The sequence below is a fragment of the Sinocyclocheilus anshuiensis genome, unplaced genomic scaffold, assembly GCF_001515605.1.
Source record: "Sinocyclocheilus anshuiensis isolate Anshui unplaced genomic scaffold, SAMN03320099.WGS_v1.1 scaffold1332, whole genome shotgun sequence".
Taxonomy (NCBI): Eukaryota; Metazoa; Chordata; class Actinopteri; order Cypriniformes; family Cyprinidae; genus Sinocyclocheilus; species Sinocyclocheilus anshuiensis.
In genome coordinates this window covers 141,371-147,623 of record NW_015546082.1, presented here as the reverse complement: position 1 = coordinate 147,623, position 6,253 = coordinate 141,371, and the positions used below count along the sequence as shown (strand labels likewise).

General features: G+C 35.8%; 1 protein-coding gene across 1 annotated transcript in view; it reads left to right on the top strand.

Annotated features, from left to right (window-relative positions):
* Nucleotides 1–5,789, top strand: part of plrdgb (PITP-less RdgB-like protein) — a 40,496-nt gene extending 34,707 nt beyond the window's left edge. Inside the window, exon 11 of the mRNA XM_016501418.1 lies at nucleotides 5,689–5,789. The gene's annotated coding sequence lies outside the window, so the exon portion shown is untranslated. The remainder of the gene's footprint in view (nucleotides 1–5,688) is intronic.
* Nucleotides 5,790–6,253: the final 464 nt, after the last annotated feature.

Sequence of the window (6,253 nt, the reverse complement as noted above, 5' to 3'; positions counted from 1 at the left end):
CCAAATACACAAAATAATGTTCTTTTTAGCAACATCATATGACCCCTTTAAGCTGTTTCCTTTTAATGGACTTCTATGGGGGAGAAAACGCTTAACGTGATATTATTCACTTTCTCTGTGGAATAAGGGCTCATTGATATGCAACACAAACACCTCTGCTAAAATCTCAGAAAAAGTCTTAGCACACACCAAAATATACAGCTGTGTAGGAGACAGAATAAAGCTTTAAAGGGGTTGTTCAATGTTTTTTTTCTAGGCTTGATTGTGTTTATGGGGTGCAGTCTAACATGTGTTAATGCTTAGTAAAAAAAAAAACGCATTATTTTTCACATAATTAACCTTTATTCCACACAGCTCTGTCCCTTCTCTGAGAAAATGGCTGATCTTTTCCTGTTTTTATGAAGCCCCTCCCTCAGAAATAGGCAATGGGCTCTGATTGGTTAGCTAGTCCAGTGTGTTGTGATTGGCTCAACCGTCTCTAGTGCACGTCTAAGTGTCCCGCCCCTCACCTTAGCGGCATGTGCTCCGGTTGTATTGTAAACAACGGCATCATTAATATCACTTATCAGTCTGAGCCCTATTGAGAAGCAGAGGATGTTATTGAAGAGGATCGTGCAGAACCTGTGCAAGCACGGCTTTTAATGGTAGGCCTATGTTTTTGTTTGTTGTTGTCTCATACTTTTATATACGCTCTTGTAAATGCTACTGCTTATGTTAGCTTTTGATATACGGTTTTATCCTGATTAAAGCTTTAATACAGTACAGCAACCGCATGCTCGTCCATGTTTAATGCTTCTCATAGCTATGTGAAAATAAGTGTATAATTGAAACAGTTCATTGTCGGAGCTGAGCTGAATGAGAGAGAGTGAGAGAGAGAGAGAGATGCAGACCAGGGGAACGTGAGGAACAGTATTGAGAACTGCTGCTTTAGAACATTGATTTTGAAACTTGTGAATCCATTAGAATTGTTAGAAGAAAGAATCGCGATTCATATATGAACAGATTTTTAAGTGCCCCTTTAGTTTTCTCTTCCTCTTCTCTAAAGCAGCGCAGCATGGCATCGCCCCCTTTGCTGCCTTTTCCCGAGGGCAGGGTTTATCTGGGTTTGTGATGTCACGAACACGGGAAGTAACTTGTTGTAGTCCCTACCAGCCGTTTTTGTAGGCATTAAACTGCCAGAATTTTAAAAGACGATATCTCCGTTTGCATTGAACTTTCAGCTTCGTAACTTTGCAGATATTGTTTATGCTCAAACAGCAAGATTACACACTAACTAACGTTAAAAAATGTAACAATAATAGCATACTTACCGTCAAAAACACCGTCCTCTCCTCCTCTGTGACATCTTTACAAAATTAAATTAGCTGTACACATCTCCTCAGCTCCATCCTGAAGGCTAACGTACACCAGCCAGTCTACTTTTCACAGGCTTCAAGCAGGTGAACACGACACCAAGTCAAAAATCAACAGAGCATGGCGTCACATGTGTAAAAATAATAATATATCAAATTATTCTGCATTTACCTGAGAGTTGTAAACTCCAAAAAAACACTCTGCGTTGTAATTCATGCGAAGTTCTGTCAGAAAGCAAATTTACTCGCTTCAGTATTGACTGAAGCCAAGAGAGGGAAATTCTTAAAGCGACAACAACCATAACGTCTGTAAAATTTAAAAGGTACAAAAATGTACCTCTCACATCTGATTGTACCTTCATGACTCTTTTTGGGTACCTTAAGGACCTATTGTGTACCTTTAAAGCTACAGTTATACATTTTGTTCCCCTAGTAACAAAATTGTAACGTTACCTTCACCGTACCTTTTTTTCTGACAGTGTACCACATTACATTTCAGAAGTTAACTATTCATTATTATTTCATAAGTTATTTTAAATCCTCATTTTTTGGTCACTGATTTTAAATATCAACTATGCACAACTCATCTTTATGCCCTACATGGTTTAGCATTGACAGCATGCTGACATATTAATTGGAGATGTTTCTCAGTCGTTGTCATGGAGACCCCTGTTTTGTGATTGATTTGGAAGTGCTCCAATACAGAGCTCCATTCATTCCACAAACCTGCAGAGATTCACAGTAATATTTGATGTAGTGCACTGACAAATACTCCTGTAGTGCAGTTATGCGAGCAGATTGTCATTTGGAAATATAGGCCCTCGATTGTATTGCAACACTTAGAGCCAGAGTAGCCCATTGGCTCACAGAAGACCACTGGCTCCCATCTGGGTTGCTGTGACGCACTTGAGTTACTCTGGATCGCCCAGGTCCCCACTCACTGTCACAGGCTGAAAGAGTCCATGTGTCTGTGATTTGGCGAAGGGGCGGGTGCGAATGTTGGCTTTGTCTTGAACTTTTAGGCAGGGGCTTAATTGGTTTCTAGAAACACTGATGAACCCTTTGAGATTCTGTTCCTCTTGACTGAAGTTTGAGTTGTATCTCTTTCACAGTCTATTGGAGTAATTGTGGTAGAAGTGCTCAAATCTAGTGCTCTGAGCAGTGGCCCTACTAGACGCTCTGAATCCCTTGTGGATGGCCCTAAATAACACAGGGGTAAAGAAAGTAAATAAAATTTTACTCTATTAATTATGGGTCATTGATAGACAATTTACAATACAACTATTTTAAGTTATGTGCCAATATTAATCTATTGCTGCTCTAAATGGGGTCATGTCCGCTCTCTGTTCTGCCCTCTCATCCCTCCTCATTGAAGGTATTAGGACTTACACTGTAAAAAAATATTTTTCGAAGTTGTGTTACTTGCTGATTCTTAGTAATTAATTGTGAAATTTACTAGCAATTTGAGTAAAAATGGTTTCTACAATATAATTTTTAAGTGTAGCAGTTCACTTTTTCTGAGCTAAATTAAAAAAAACTTTAAAATAATATTACTGTACTGGCAACTTTTTTACTATTTAATCAATATTACTTCAATCTCATACATTTTAACTAAATTAATATTGCTTGTTTCACAGCCAACCATATTTTATCAATGTTCATACATGAATAAATTGTTTTTGCAATTAACAGATTTATTCTGATTCTAAGCAATTTGAATAAATGCAATTTGAAAATCATTATTTAAATAGATGCAATTTTTTTGGAGTGCAGAATTTTATTTTTATTTTATTTCTTTATTTATTTTACCCATTTCATTTATGTATGATTGACAAATATGCATCACATCAAGTTTATTAGTTTGTTTATATTAAAACTGCATGTGTAGTCCAAATGGATAGAAGTTTTATATGCAGTTAAAATACATAAATCATAAATTTAGGCTTAAATATTTTAGTTTCTCTGTCTTTTTGTTATTACAAATTAAATTAATACTCCTCTTTAAATTACACTTGTAGGTGCAGTAGAAATAGATTATGACAGTAGGTTTTAAACTTTTTAATGCTATATTTCTGGGGATGTAAGACTTAGTTTCTTTGGAAATAGCATCTGCAGATTCTATAGATATAAACAAACTTTATTTATATCTAACTTGTTATACATTAAAATGACATTATTTTTTTTTTTATTGCTTAGACACTAAAAGTGATACTTGAGGCCCACTTAGTGGAACCATTCACTCATATACTTACTCTTTAGACCAAGTCTGCAAAACTATAAGCAAATGACATGCTTTAAAACTCAGTCTGATATTGTAAAACAAACTTTTTGCAAAACTCTAAACTCAGTTCTCTACATTACACCATTCATCATTCGAAACTAGCAGCTCTTTTGTTTAATTTGGGAAACACTGCCATTTTAATGCCACACTCATTTACTGAATCTACCTACCTACCTACCTACCTACCTACCTATCTATCTATCTATCTATCTATCTATCTATCTATCTATCAATATAGATTGTTTCACAACAGCTTCACAATAGTATCAAATTCAAATTCTGCTGTAAAGAAGCTCTAACAAGTCAATAGTGTAATTCTACAGATCAAGTCAGTTCAGTATTGATTCAGTTCGGTTGCATAACTGTGTAAAATTCATCAGTCATATGTGTATCGAAGTCGTGTATCATCAGTCAAATGTGTATTCTAAATTTGAATTGAATATCTAAAATTGCTACCATGTGTTATATAGTTACAGTTTTTCTCGATTGTCGAAACTAGCAGCTCTTTTGTTTAATTTGGGAAACACTGCCATTTTAATGCCACACTCATTTACTGATGACAGTGATTATGTGTGAAAACACTTATATATAATTTGTTCACTTAGTAATCAAAACTTTTTTTGTTTTTTTTGGAAATAAATTATTTTTACCCCCTCTCAAGTCAGTTCAGTATTGATTCAGTTCGGTTGCATAACTGTGTAAAATTCATCAGTCATATGTGTATCGAAGTCGTGTATCATCAGTCAAATGTGTATTCTAAATTTGAATTGAATATCTAAAATTGCTACCATGTGTTATATAGTTACAGTTTTTCTCGATTGCTTAAACACATTTCTTGAAATTGTGACTCCTTTTCTCGAAACTCTAAACACAAATCCATAACTTCTCACCCAATTCCCTATACTTCCTATTTTCAGGTCAAAATGAAGCTCTCCACTCAAATCTATTCAATCTTGCTGAAAAAAACAAACTTCGCCCTCATGACACACAAGCCCTTCTTTTGGTAATCAGGTATCATTTTACAGCTCAATGTCTATTACAGTATACAACATAATTTGAGCAGATACATGTTACAGTAAATATAGCAGATACAGTGAAATTCAACAATAAGCTTTACAGTAAGAAAATATTATTTTCATTACACTGCAGATCTTACAGTACAGTAGATGAAAAGCACTAGAAAGGAAAAGGTCAAATACCAAAGAATTGCATATGAACGCAACAGAATATAGAGCCATCTCTTAGTTCTGCAAAAATACAGTACATGTAAGAAGTTCTGTACTTGGCTACAAATCAGTTCAGCAGTTATGAGTTTGAGGGTGTACAACTTGTTCTTCAGTATTTACTGTACATATACAGTATATAAAAAGTAAAAGCTATCTCATCTGAAGTACTGCTACTGTTCTGTCATTATATTTTATCTGTAAGTAGTATTGAAAGCCTGTAGATGAGCCTGTAGGCCAGCTGTCCTCATGCACAAGAACATGATCAACTATAGTGCTGTGTACTTCATCAGGAATAAATGTCCTTTGACCCCGTCTCCTTCAGTTTTCTTTTCCCCTCCTCTTCCTCTTTGTATCCCATTAGTAGGATTCATTTTCCAAATCACATAATCACCTGTGCTCCTTTTTATATCATCATGAGATTCTGACTGGTGTGTCAGTTTTGCTACTTAATGTTTACACATGGATAAATGTGTGCTATTTGTGTTCATTTTGTGATTCTTGAGGTAGTTATATTCTGTGTTTGTGGTTAAACCTGTGCAAAATTATGTCGTTCTTGTGTAGAGTTTAGCTAAAAAACACTGAGCAAATTGGAGCGTGTGTGAAAACAGGTGAAATGTGTTAAAAGTTTTGAGAAACGTGTCTTTGTTTCAGGAACTGTATGAATGGTTTGGAAAATTGTGCCAAACTAATCAGTTATAGTGTGTTAGCAATTGAGAAAAACTGTAAGAGGATTCAACAGTTAGGGCATTGACTAGAGCTGGTAAGGCTGAAAGAGCATCTGTAGTAAATCTCTCACAAATACTAATTTCATTTTTTTTTCCATCCACAGCACACGCAGAAGAAGTACGTTTTCAAACACATCAAGATCTCATCTCAGACCAGAAGAACTGTTCATATGATATGTAGACTCAATAGATGATCTCCATGGTAGACAAGACTGGATGAGCCACAAGGATTTGCAAATTACCTCCAAAACAAACAATCACCCTGGTCTGAGACCAGCAACATTAAAGACTGGACACTGAACGCTTTAACAATCCTGTGACTCTTATAGATGCCATAATTGAGACAAGGACAAAAGTATGACAGAGAGCAGTTATAGAACATAGTGTCAGGGTCATCTTTTATTGAGTTTCCTGCTTTGCCAGGAGACTCATTTCATGTGTGGCGAAGGTTTCTACAGACTCCTGTAATGGTCTTTTGTGAAGGTAACCATGGACATGAGCACCTGAACTGCATCTATTTATAGCAGTCCTCGAATCTGAGGCTTTGTGTTCTTTACGATTTTTTGGTGACCCACACATTTCTCAGAAGACCCTCTGTTTTCTCGCTGGTTTTAATTAGCTGTAAGATAAAAGGAGCTTAGATGAAGAATGGACATCACCAGGAGCATT